Raw genomic sequence first — 14,726 nt, 5'->3', positions numbered from 1 at the left:
TAAAAGGAAAATAAATCAACCAGGGACACAGGAGAAAAGTCAAGGTGGACGAAAAAACGGAGAATGAATGAGACAGGCTAGCGAGTCATGATAAACAAGGAAAACAGTACGCATGAAGAATGATGAGAAAAGATAGAAATGACAGAAAAAAGGAGGAAATATCAGGAAAGACGTGCAAAATCTTAAGTTAATCAAAAATGAGTCTATAGGGAATAGACATTGAACGCTTAAAGTAACTAGACGTGCCTGCTTTGCGTCCGAAGATGGCCGAAAGAATGCAGTAGGCTGAAACGCGTCACGCATAAAACAAACATAGTTATCATTTCACCGAAAAGAATCAAGCAATCTCAAATCATAATATTGCGGTGATTAAACGTTCTAACTAACGGAATAAATATTGCCTTAAACTGTTAAAAAAACTTTTGTCTGAAGTTGTCTGGTACCGTAAAAAGGACAATAAAGGACGAAATAAAAACAAAACATCAAGTCGCAAAATCGTTAGGCATACTACAAATTTGAAATATTGAAGAACGAAAGCTCAAAGGTTAAAAAATAAAAAGCTTAAATAGATTAGAAGATTAAATTAAAAGTTTCGAGGCTACAAAGTATAAAAATTAGAAGTTAATGATTAAACTCAAAAATTAAAATAGTTAAATGGCTAAAATATTTGAAAAACATAAAGTTGACAAGTTAAAAAGTAAGCAAGCGGTAGAAAACGTTATAGATTAAACAGTTTATGAATTAAAATATTGAATTTATGCATATGAAAAACAAACCAATTCAAATGACTATTAACATCAAACGTGTAGACATCCAAATGCATACCACAAAACCGAAAAATTAGTCATGGAAATCAAATATCAACCCCCTGTCAAACATTTCGACGAAACAGAAAGCCATTCCAATCATTCCAAATCGGCACATCTAGCTTTAGAGCCAGGAAATCAGGAGGATCCTCTCGAAGGGGCACACGCAAATCCTGAACACGCAATCTGTGCTCTTGTTTGCCTATCGATTCCGTCTGTCGGTATTTTTCCACGTACGTTGCTCAGATTTCAATTAAATCGTGTTCGAACGAAAACTAATCTTTCCGAGCGCGCTCATCGTGTTCGGTTGTCCCGTCATTCCATTCGTCCGAAGTACTGGACCGAACGGGCAATAGGCTCGGTCTAACTGTAGGAATGCACTTCTACTGATAATAAAAAAAACTAAAACGAGTAAAAAAAGATGGACACCAAACAGATATGCAACAGCTTGCCGGCTCTGTTCGAACGTGTTTTGTGCTGCCATGGATGCATGAATGGCAGGCTGGGCGTCCATCCTGGGAGTAGGTCGAACATGGTTCGTCCTATTGCCAATGCTTATACCGACGACGTTCCGGAATCTGTGGAATAAAATGTCGTAGAATGCACTAGCTAACTGCTTGGTACGTACCGGACCAGTAGTCCTACTCTAGCACTTGAGAATGGGATTCAATGTAACGAATTTTCACATGTGACTTCGAATCTACATGGACTGGCTGGCCAGGAAACATAAATTCCTGGAAACGACAATTTTATTGCTTACCAATGTGGGGATATAAAATGTATAAAATGTTGACCCTGTCATAAAGCTACATTTAATATGTGTTTGATATGTAGGTCGAACCTGTTGCTTGTATTTAATAGCTTTTTTTGGAAGTTTTCAACGGTTATTATTTCGGTAAAAATGACTTTTCGATTTTCATATTTGACCGTTTTTAATGTGGTCACAAAAATGGTAAAGATTTTTTCATTGTTTCTTCCGCATCACAAAGTATAATGGTCAATTGAACATTATACCATAGGGCATTATATCGGAAAGCCATGAACGGACCCGAGCGACAGACACAATTCAAGCCGGGGCCAGTCGGTCGGTCGGTGAATGGGGTTTCCGATTTTTCCAACACTCAGCCATTCCCGGTGGCCTATGGCAACGTTAAAATACAATGTTTTTATTTCATCCGATTCAACCAACCGCACCGCGTCGCACTCCGTCCCGACTCCAGACCAAAAAAAGGGTGGTGTTTGCAGCATGTTTATGTCATTCGGTTTTGCGGGCGCCCGCGATTCTACGTGATCAATTTAAAATGTGCCGATTGGATACACATTCGACCGCAAATTGTTTTTTATTGAACTTTATCCAATGGTAATTGTTGATAAATTGATGGATTTGCTCTGCATCCACCGGAATTTTTGGCCGTCCGTAAAACCTCGGTGCAAAAATAAAGTTAATTATTTACAGTCCTAGCGGAATTCATGATATGCCGGAGGCATTTTTCCACATTGTCAGCGTAATGTAATAATAGAATAAACTCCCTTTAACGGAACCACACGACTTCCGCCGAAGGTTTTTCCTCCAGTTTAAGGCCGCATTTGTTCCGGCCGATTGACCGACCCCAGCCAGGCCACGTGAACAGCCGGCGTTTGTCACAAAAACATTCCAACCAGGAAAACCGCTTCAACCTGCCTTCCAAAAGTGGCTATAAATCTAATATTCGTGTTTTGCGCTCGCACCCTGGCCACTACCGGAGCCGAAACGGGCCGGAAGGATCCCGTTTTACTCCAAGTACTTTGACTTCTAACCGATTGGCTCTTTTCAGGCGAAACACGGAACGAAGGCAAAATCAAAGGCTCGTTTTGTACCACGGCAATCGAACAAAATTACGACCTCACGAAAGGAAATATAACATTTCTATTATACCCTATAGCCTGCCGTGGGGGTTTGTTCTTCTGTGCTGTGGTTAAACCTCCGCCGGATCTCCCGTCCGTCTCAACAGGGCAACCAGCACCAGCGGTGGTTGGCACTTTAAACACCCCCGAGTCGGGTAGCATGTTTATAGCTTTATTCCGTCCGCAGCTCGCCTATCGCTGCGCTGCCTGGCTGCGACCGTCAGCGAACCACTCGGGAAAAAAGCTGTTTTATTTGCATCTTATAATGTCATAAATATGCATTTTCTTCGTTCTGCTGTCACATGTAGAGTGGTGTGCCCCAGGACCGCACTCACCGCTTGGTACGGATTGGTGTTTCTTGGTTGTCTTGCAATCCTGTTGACAAGCAGAACGAGCATGTTACGCAAATGTGTCCGACTGTGGTCTATGCAAATTACAGGACGTTCCCTGGTGGAACAAACTGCCCCCCCCCATATAGAGAAGAAGTTGTTAGAATTTCTTTTGATCAATGATTTTCTAGACTTTATGAGTTAGAGCTTGATTAATCGTGCGTCAGAACTCTGTTCTGTATAATATTGTAAAACGCTATACGATAGTGAGTCACATAAAACTCTGACTCTAACTCTTTTGTGAGTTTAAGGGGTCAACAAAGATCTTATTAAAGTTCTACCCTTCTTCCCCTCGGTTACGTCTAATTTCATCGTCCTCAACTAATGCCAAATATTACAAAGTGTAACCCAAATAAATTCAATTATTTTCGAGGAGAAAATCCCAATTCAAGGATTACATCAACGGCAATTCAGGGTGCTCTTGATGTTAGTCGTCACCGTTAAATAATCGTTAAATGTGTAGAAAATGACAGCAAAAAGTTACCGAAAAGGAAATTTGAACAACTTTACCCCTCTTTTCCAGAGACTGCCGAAATGGGGAGAATGAGCAGTATATTTACGCGAAAACATATTTCAGAGCTGAGGTAATAATTCTTGAACTTTTTCCTCTGTCTTGAATTGCTCGTGATATCGAGGTAGCAACGATTTCATCTCAGCCCCGACGAAAGCTGTCACGTCATCGCATTGCAGCTTGATTGACCAACCGCATCGAGCCACGAATTGTTTAGTCGCGTTAATACACGCGGCGAACGTAAGGTTCGGAACAATTTCGGAATGTACCGCTTCGAGCTAGCAGTAGTCTAGACCAGTTTTGGAGAACATTTTAGACGAGACAATTCGAACAGCTGGTGCCATATGTTGATGGGATGGTAATCAGCGGGTCGACAGCGGTAGCGAATTTGGCACTTTTGGGAAACCCTTCGGACTAAAGGCCGGCGCAGAATACGTACGTTTGCGTTAGCGGCATTTTGACAGCTACTTTAAATGCATGGAATCATATGGAACAACCCACAATGAATCCGGATTGAGTTTGCGGCTGAGTACTAAGCTGTACTAACGCAACATTTACCGCAAAGTAACCCGCAAGATTTGAAACGTCTCAAATCTTGCGTGTAACATTGCGGCAAAAGTACTGCCGTTTCTTTTGCTGTTTGTGGTGATTAATGAAACGACAAAAACGAAATGATGAAAATCATGTTTTTTTTATCAAAATAATACAAAATTATAGATTTCTATCTAACATTATCTAAAAAAAATGTTCCGCCATAACTCCAGAATGCCTTGACCGTTCCCCACCAAATTTGGCACACATATACCTTGACATAAGGGAATCAGAACTGAAGGGGTTGACAAGAGAGGGGGGTTCTTAACAGGGGGAGGTCCTAACTCCGAAACACCTGGATGGTTCATCATCATACTTGGCATACATGTTCGTTGACATACAGTACTGGACAAAATAAAGTATGCACTTACCACATCTTGAAACTTTCATGCTTTTCTCATTATTTATAGTAGATAACTATTCACAGTGATCGAACAAAAATTAGCTTTATAGATATACTTTCAGAAGATGTTTTATACAGAGGCTTTATACTCCAGAGGTTTGTCGATATATTTTTGAGCAAATTTAAGACGTTTGATCCTATACAAATTAATATTACTTAAAAACAAATATTGAATATGAAATAAACAAACGAACAGCGGAAGGATAACGGGCTACCTTCGGTAATGTTCCTGAGTAGTGAAACTGCCAGTAACACAGAACAGATTTCCCAACTATTCGCGCGGAAATTCTCCAGCGTATTTACTGACGAAAGATTGACAAGAGAAGAAATTTCCGCAGCCATCCAGTGCGTCCCCGTACTTAGCAATTGCTTAATTCACCTTTCCATCGACGACGCGATGGTCATATCAGCCGCCGCGAAGCTAAAATCCTCTCATTCTTCTGGACCGGATGGTATTCCGTCTGTTCTGCTGAAACAGTGTACAACGCCTTGGCTGCTCCGATGAGCCACCTGTTCAGTTTATCAATCAGTACAGGTGTCTTCCCAACAATATGGAAATCGGCATACATGTTTCCTGTTCATAAAAAGGGGAATAGGAGAAATGTGAATAACTATCGCGGCATCTCTGCACTAAAGTCCATATCAAAACTGTTCGAGCTTGTTGTGTATGCACCTGTATTTGCATTCTTTAAGCAATATGTCGTAGACGATCAACACGGCTTTATGCCCCAGCGGTCCACGACAACCAATCTTCTAACTCTTACGTCCGACGTGATAAAAAGTTTTGACGACCGGTCGCAGATGGACGTTATTTAAACGGACCTTTCCGCTGCTTTCGACAAATTGAACCATCGAATCGCCATCGCCAAACTGGACAAACTCGGAATCGGAGGCTCGTTGCTACGTTCCTACCTCTCCGATCGCCACCTAGAAGTTAGTATCGACTGGTTCACCTCCAGACCTTTCACTGCTAGTTCTGGAATTCCACAAGGTAGCCATCTCGGACCTTTGGTTTTCCTCATCTACTTCAACGATCCTAAAAATAAAAAATAAGAAAACTTATCCAATTTCATTCTACTATGTGTATTTTATTCAATGACAGATACGTATTTCGCCTACGACTTTCAGGCTTCCTCAGTGTCTGTTTTCGACGCCAAAAACTTCAGTACTTCAACGATGTCAACTTCCTGCTTAAATGCCCGCGACTCTCTTTTGCCGACGATCTGAAGCTGTATGCTAAAGTCGATAGTTCGTCCGACGCCGCGTTCCTACAAGAGCAGCTGCTGATTTTTGCAAAATGGTGCACAGACAACCGCATGCTGCTAAATTCCGACAAATGTGAAATAATTACATTCTCAAGGAAATTGAACCCTCTCGTTTTCGACTACATTCTATCAGACGTGCCTCTACGCCGCGAAAAGTGTTAAAGACTTGGGAATACTGCTTGACTCTAAGCTCGACTTCAAACAGCACATCGCATATATTGTCGATAAGGCCTGCAGGAATCTGGGATTTATCATGCGGATCGCCAAGAACTTCAACGACATCTACTGCCTCAAAGCTCTCTACTGTGCTCTTGTCCGGTCCAACCTTGAGTACTGTGCTCCTGTGTGGAGTCCGTACTACCAAAATGGAGTTGATCGAATCGAGTCAGTGCAGCGCCGATTCATACGTTTCGCACTACGAAGATTGCCCTGGAACGACCCCTTTCAGCTGCCCTGCTATGAACAACGCTGATCTTGACCCGTTGAACACTCGTCGCGACGTGATCAGAGCAATGGCAGTCGCCGACATGCTGACCTCGAGAGTTGCCCATGTCTACTCGCGAACCTCAACATATACGCCCAAAGTCGTGTTCTACGCACCGGTTCATTTCTGTGTGTACCGCATCGGCGTACCAACTATAGCACATTTAGCACAATCATCGGTCTGCAACGCCATTTTAATCGATTTACACATAGCTTCGACTTAAACGTCAGCCGCGAGGTACTGAAAACTCGTTTCCTGGCACTAGCACGTAGATTCTAGTTTAAGTGTATCAGTAGGGCCAGTAGGCCTGTTGATATTTTCATACAAATAAACAAACAAATAAACAAACCTGTTAACATTTCGGATAAATGGTCTTCGTTGAGCAAATCCATTTTTAAATCCCCTTTCCTTCAGTCTTCTACGAACAGTTCGTTCGGAAATATTTAAGTTCGTATTTTCTCGGATTACACGGCTGGTAGAGAACGGAACTTTAGCCACTTCTCGACGAATCAGGCGATCATCACTGGTTGTAGTCCTCCGCTTTCTTCCTCTTTCAGTCCGGTCTTTCACGCTTCCAAGTTCCTCATATTTTTTCAATGTTTTTCGTACTCCTGCCTCACTAATTTCATATCTTCATATCATATCTATTCGAGAAACCTTTCTTACGATTTTTAACGATAAGTTTACGGATATCTTCACAAATTTGCTTTTTTGCCATCGTACCAGATAAAAACGCGCACTAGTAATGAAAAAACAATCACAAACAATTTGTTTTGACACTTCGCTGCAGTGTGATGGTGAGGAAACTATTCGTATGCAGTCGGCGGCGTTGTGCAGTCATTATATTAGTAGTGCGTAAGCCAGATTGTTCGTTTTCGGTCAGAAAGTAAAAATCGAAAATTTGGTGCCGATCGGACATTCCCTCGATTAATGGGAGCACCTCCATTTTTAAGAAAAATACCCTTTTTAGTGAAAACCTCTTATTTTCTTTTGCTTATAGGGTAGTTTATCCATTAGTTGCGCCACTAAGCACAATATAACTTCATTTTTCTTGTTTATTAAGGTATACGCTTCAATTAATGCTTGTGGGATATAAATTTATCAAATACAAGGTATTTGTCACAAGGCAAGACAATTGCTTTCGTTGTACGAGAGTCTTTATAAAGAAAAAATGAATTTTCCGATTCAATTATATTGTACCAACAGTTGCGCTAATGTTTCCTTATTTAATTTTGGTGTTCCTTTAATTGTGTTATTTCGTATACATTGCTAGGTTGCTAAGTGAAAAAACATCGTAGTAAAACTATAGAAATGATCGCCTATAGTTGTGCGCTCCAACATCGCGTATAGTTGCGTTAGATTTTGGAAAATTGGCATTTTAGCAAATAATGCTTTAATTTTAAATAGTGTAGTCTAACTACCCATACTTCTAAGAACATGTTTTGTATAATGAACGTAATTGTTTTATCTAAAATGCTACGGTGACGAAAATATGCATTAATAATGAATAGTAGCGCAACTATTGGTACTACCACAACTATTGGATCAACTACCCTATCTCCAGAAGGATTGGGTTTAGAAAGACACTATTTTCACAAGGCGTAAAATATAGGTTAGTTGTTTGATCATAGCCTTGTAAACTGTAACTGTTCATCTCGCTAATAGACATGAGCTCTTACCTTCCTTGTTTATTGCGTTTATTGTTGCTAGGAGACCCTTAATTAATGTAACTAATCATGCAGGAAACTGAAAAGTTGGCAACACTGTTAAGAAAAACCCTTTTATATACTGTATAAAAGCTTTTCCGATATGCTAAAGTACTTGTACATTGCGTAGAGAATTACTGCTTCAAAAAAAAGTTAATTTGCTTTTAGTTTTACATGAAAAATGGGGAATTGCTTGCTTTAAAACGCTATTAAAAATATATGCTGCGCTTCGCTCTCTTCGTCAAAGTGCATTCTTGCTTAACTCAACTTACTTACTTACTTATGTGTCCATGTTCGCCGGTCCGGCAGAACAAAGGGATGAAATCAGAGATCTCCACTGCTGACGGTTACCCGCCATGGCCTTTACCTGTCGCCAGGCCAGGTTCTTGTCTACAGCCCGGATGTCGTTGGCTAAGCTCCGTCGTCATGAGGCTCTGGGTCTGCCTCGTCTACGCCGTCCTTGCGGATTCCGGTCGAGTGCTTCTCTGCAGACTTCGTTCGCTCCTTTCCTCAAGGTGTGCCCGATCCACTTCCACCTACGTTCACGAATTTCTGTGGCTATCGGCCGTTGATGACACCGACGATGAAGTTCCTCATTGGTTATCCAGTTATCAGGTCACCTGGCACGAATGATTTATCGCAGGCACCGATTAATGAATACCTGCAGTTTTTGCGTTGTCTCCGCTGAGATGCACCTCGTTTCGCAGGCATACAGCAGTACGGATTAACGTTTGAATTAAAGATTCGGGGTTTCGTACGTAGAGTGATCTGGTTTGAGGGCCAAATGTTTCGCAGACCTGCAAAGGCACCCCTGGCCTTCCTGATCCGTGTGGCTATATCAGTCTTGGTACCACCATCGGGCGTTGTTTGGCTACCAAGATATTGAAAGGCGGCTACCTGCTCAACTTGTTGTCCAGCAACTGTGAAGTTGGTGGAATTGTCAGTGTTCACTACCATTGACTTAGTTTTCGCTACATTGACTGTGAGACCCGCTGCCTGGGAGCTCTCGGAGAGGTCATCTAACTTGCTCTGCATATCGTTTCGGCGTTGTGCGAGCAAGACAATGTCGTCGGCTAGGTCGAGGTCATTTAGCTGCTCCATCGTCAGAGGATTCCAAGGCAATCCTCGACGTGCTGTCAACTACTCCAACTAATATCTCATCCATAACGATGAGATACAGAAGCGGTGATAAAATGCAGCCCTGTCTCACGCCAGTAGTAACCCTTATGGGGTCGGACAAGACGCCGTCGTGCAAAACCTTGCACGAGAACGCCTCGTACTGAGCCTCGATGAGATGGACTAGCTTATCTGGAACTCCTCTACGCCTAAGTGCGTCACAGAAGTTTTCATGGTTGAGTCGGTCGAACGGCTTTTCGGAGTCAACGAACACCAGCAGAAGAGAGTCCTGGAATTCGTTGATCTGCTCCAATATGATGCGGAGCGTTGTGATATGGTCTACACATGATCGGCCAGCACGGAATCCAGCTTGCTGCCGGCGGAGAGTAGCATCCTTACAGAGTACTTTGAGAGTCATACAGAGCAATGTGATGCCACGCTAGTTACCGCATTCCGTTAGGTCTCCTTTCTTAGGAACTTTGACCAATATGCCCTGCATCCAGTCCACCGGAAAAGTTGCGGTTTCCCAAATATTGCTCAAAAGCTGGGCTGACAAAGATGGGTCACCTTTGAGTATTTCGGCTGAAATACGATCTATCCCTGGCGCTCTATTGGATTTGATACTCTTGATGGCTGCTACAATTTCATCCAGCGATGGCGCCTCCGAGTTGACGCGATTAATTCGACAAACTGTAGGCGTCACACGCTGCTGGTTTTGTTGATCTCTGACATTTGAAACTCGGAAGAGTCGACAGTGCTGCACGGCCGTGCAAAAGCAAAGCAAAGCCATGGGTATAAATGTCCTTTAGAACTTGACCCTTCTTTATCGACAGACTTCGCAGCCGGTTATTAGAGTACAGGAAAATTACTGGGCTACTGCAACGATCCTATTAACTCTGTAGCGCTTTGGGCCGGGAGCTCGGAAAAACTGGTTAAATGATGAAGAAGTACTTGGTCAAAATGGACATTTTCATGCGAAAGCGTCAGTCGAGGCTGACCGTGTCTGAGTAGCAGGCAATCGCCCAGAGAACGACTGAAGGTACTGGTGAAAAACATCTCTTCGGCACGATGTTGTAGCCATAATGGACGACGAAAACTACTTGACGCTGGACGCAACGACTGGCAAAGCATCGAGTACTTTGCGTCCTCCACCAAGATTGTAAGTGATCGCGTCAAGTATATCTTCCGCAAGTTCTCGAAGAAGATCCTCCTGTGGCTGACGATCAGAGAGAAGAGATTGTTCAAGCCGCTGTTACTTCGTTCAGGGTATACGGTGAAAGAGGAGATACAAAGATACATTACACATAAGTACCTACCGGAAATTGCCACCTTCATTAAAAAGTATCGCACCAAGCCTTGGCCCATCAAGCCAAAGATCACTAGAGATGAACCGGCTGAAGGTAAAGTTTGTATCGAGGATCACCAACTCTCCCAACGTCGCTCATCTGCGATCAATAGTAAATTTTAGGGCCAAGCTAAAACAGAGCATTTACTCCAATAATGTTGTGGCCAAAACGGAGAAGGACCTGACCGCCAAGGGCGCGCCATTGTCATGCTGCGGCTCTGGTTCCGGTACAATAGGCTGTTAACCTAAGGTCCTTATCCCGCTGATGGGGCTGCTATCTTAGTTTGGGCGGAAGCCACTGTGCCCCCTTTCCTGTTAGCGTACGACAACCGAGGTTGCGTACCCCAGCCGGCACCACGTGGAGGTAGGAATAGGAGTTAGCGAACAGAGGTTATGAAATGCACATGTTCACCCTTTGCTAGCCGATTATGGACTGACTGTATATTTTAATCTTGACAGTTTGTTTTCTTTTTATTAAATTTCCAATTAAATAACGAAACAGTAGTCCATGGCGACCATTCTAATCAATCGGGTCCAGTTGGTCGCAGTCCACCTACCTTATCTGGTGTGGCAAAAGGTGTATGTATGTGTAAGGTCATAGCTCTAGATTGGAAGTATTTTGCTTTTCCAATAGCTTGAGAGCCTATCTTCGGAAATCGCTTCCATTTCGTTCATCATTCGCTACGTTAAGATCGTTAAGGACATATTTCCATTCGTCCATTTCCTTTATATCAAAGATTTAGCGAATCCTAAAGCAAATGTACTGGCAACGACAATGTATCGATATTTTTCGGGGTACCGATTTGAAATAAAGTATTAATGAGATCACAAGGCTCTCTTAAACTTCAAGTATCAATTAAATTTCTATCCTGATTATTATTGATAAATTAAAACCTTTTTTTTCGGGTTTAACATTAAAAGTCGCTACTTTAAAGTTGAAAGCTGTGCATAGAAGTTGAACAAAGAAACCGAAAGTATAAAACGGTAGGATATCGAATAAAAGTTTTTCGTATTCCTTTCAACCATCCTTTGGGTTCTCTACCCAGCTCTGCATTGATTATCATCTGAGTAAGGAACTCACTGTGTGTCAGTTGCGCTGCGGAAATCTTTCAAACGGAAATAACGGTACGAAGGGTTCAAGATGTTCGACTGAATCGGATGCGGAAAGCTTGAACCGGGGAAAAAAGACCCTTCCGTGATTTTCACCCACTAATCTTCTCCCTCGGAAGTTCTGAGCCAGAAGAAATGAATGTAATGCGTAAGCAGAGAGTGGGTTAACAGTTTGGGATTATCAAATCCTCTGGTAAGAAGTAAAAAGAAAAGTAGCAGCTTGGCTTACGAAACGGATTGATCGGCCATCGCCTTAGTTCGACCCCCGTCATCGCCCACGCCCGCCGGTGTGTGTGAAACATCCGGCCCAACAAGCAGGTGCAGATGTAGGTATATTTGCTCAACGAAAAGCCCGTGCGAAAAAGTGGCAAACTTGATGGTCCGTTTTTGCATGCATCCTGTTCCCGTACCTACGTATGGTATACCCCTTTTTGCCTTTATTCGTTGGCCTCGCTCGACCAGGATGTGTGAAGGAAGTTTAGCTAACTATATGTTGGCAAAACGTTGTTGCCACCACCAGCTCGGTTTAGCCACCCTCGCACTGTTCCGAAGGAATAACGTCACGTGGGAAAGCTATTTCGTCTTCTTGCCTTAAACCATTTCCCGAATTGGCCTTTCGCTGGAGTTCGTTGTCGTAACAGCGAAACATGACAAGCTATAATTTCTGACAATTTATTATGGAGAGGATTATTACGTAGTTTGATGATGTGCAACGAGCGGCTTTTACATTCGCGAACGAGTATCCCACCTCCATCCAGGTGGATGATGATGAAAAGTTGTCGACATTTTCGCGTGAGCTGATGATAGGAAGACATCGTACAGTTTGCGAAAGGTTGTTCAGATTTTTCAAATCAATCTGTAAACACCTTCGACCTAAACTTTCGTTTGAAAAAAACATTGCAACGAACTTTTTGAATTTTGCATTGCAGTGCTAGCATTTGGTCAAACAATAAAATCTAAATACTAGCAGTTGTAATAAATAACAAGGTACAAACAACCCCGTATTATAATTGAAAAAGAAAGCAAAAGGACGGGGAAACCCCATTCAGTGTATTTAGCATAGCACTAGATGCAGCATTAGGAGCACGGGATCATCTGAAAATTTAATTTTAAGCTCTCCTCGAAAGGTCACGAAGCTTCCAAACCGCCGGCAAGAGTTGTTCGTTTCCAAACTGCAAAATTTAACACCGTTTGAGGAGAATCGCACAGCCATGCATGTACACTATCACTAGGTAGGTACTACAAGTGGGTCATGTACCTTCCCAGACAACCAGTAGAGTAGTTCACCTCTTCTCTCTCTCTCACACTCTGTGCCTCACAAAGGGGTGCCCAATTTAGGTGTGTTTACTTGCTTTGCAATATTCAACTGAACAGTTCTGATTGCATATCTGAATTTTTAATAACTTGCCAAATGGATCCACTACAAGTGGCTGTTGTGCACGGGATGCACACAACATTAAATTGTACACGAGTGCACCAAACTAAATGCTCCTGCAGTCAGGACTGTTTGGAGCTTCAAATTAAACTGAAAAAGCTGATAAGGCGATGAAATATTTTAGAATTAGGGTAATTTCTATAGTTTTAATGGAGCTTTCGGTTAGGTTTATTTTTTAGTTGTACTTAAACTCACTGGCGTGCTTGAGGTGGTGCATTTCCTTTGCCTTCTGCAAATGATTTTAAGTTGAACGTTATTAAAACTGCCAACAGCTGAAAAACATGTTTGTATTAAAATTATGCATATTAAAAGATGCCAAGCAGAACTGCAAAAAAATTGATTGAAAAGGTTAAGATATTGGAGATAATTGAGATCTAATTGAAATTTTCATTAGCAAATAAGGAACATAATTAAACGTGATATGTGTACGTCCCAGGATGAAATGATAATCATGAATCCTATAGCTCGCACTTTAGCCAATGCAGCTGTGACAAGAAGCTCCACGGAACATTAACAGAATTCTCGTATCTCGTATTATTTGTATTGTTTTCACATATTTTGTTTGTAAATTAGCCTACCATTCTTACGTTTCGGCATCCTTTTGAATTTTTATCATTCCTATCCTATATTTTCTTTTAATTTTGAATTGTCTATAAGCTATCTAATTAAGTGTGCCCTTCTCTTAAGTACATGCTCTGTAATCATGCAACGGATCGAAGACGCATGGTAGGTATCGTAACAAGACGGAACGTCATTCTACACTTCGACTTCGAATTATGTGATGCAGCATCTACCGGTTCGGCCACCATCCACCATCCAACCTTGATCTTAATCTACTAGTTTACTCATTCTAACGCCTCATGAAAGTCAAGCCCTGTTTCAAAAGCCAATCAGATATAGCAAACCTCAGCGTTGTATGACATTTGCCCGAAAACCATCCCCCAGAATTTTTTTGCCCGAATGCAATTTGCCCGAAAACCATTCCCCAGAAAGTACCATTTCCCAGAAAAAAATTTTCCAGAATGTACCATTCCCCAGAATGTACCATTCGCCAGAAAACCTTTTCCCAGAATAGTGCAACCCGGGACAGTCGGAACCGGAACGTCATGCAAAAGTGAGCGGATGGCTTAAGCGCCACTCCCGAAAGAGACCATCCACCTTGTTGGGTTTGCCCAGCTACTAGAGACCACTCCTACGGGCGGGTTCAGTTTGTTTCTGACTTTCGGTTCGAAGACGGTTCAACTGTACCGGAAACTACCTCAGCAATCCACCAAAGACTCTAAAAAAAACTCGGCGGCGTCAGCCGACCGTTACTCAAAAAAATCTCGGGGTGGCTAAGTAAACCTTACTTGCCGGTTATCATCACAGGGTCTGTTCCCTACCCACTTCCTCATCGAACGCTTTAGAGACCAACAGTGCAGGCTGAAAACTCTGAGTCAGCCCAACCCAAAATATCACAATCGAAAAAGATACTCTGAAAACGGTAACCGAAGGGCAAAATCGTTTAACGATATAATAACTCAAAAATAGCTTCCTAATAGATTTTTAATTGTAGTCTGTTTGTACGTACATAATTTATTCATTGCAGAAAAAGAAAAAAAATGCGTACAGTAACGAACGGTTCTCACGGGTCTCGAACCCAGGCCTATCGACTAACCCTAACGAAATTATGCAATTCACT

This window comes from Sabethes cyaneus, chromosome 2 (assembly GCF_943734655.1).
Source record: "Sabethes cyaneus chromosome 2, idSabCyanKW18_F2, whole genome shotgun sequence".
Classification (NCBI taxonomy): domain Eukaryota; kingdom Metazoa; phylum Arthropoda; class Insecta; order Diptera; family Culicidae; genus Sabethes; species Sabethes cyaneus.
This window is presented reverse-complemented; position numbering follows the sequence as displayed.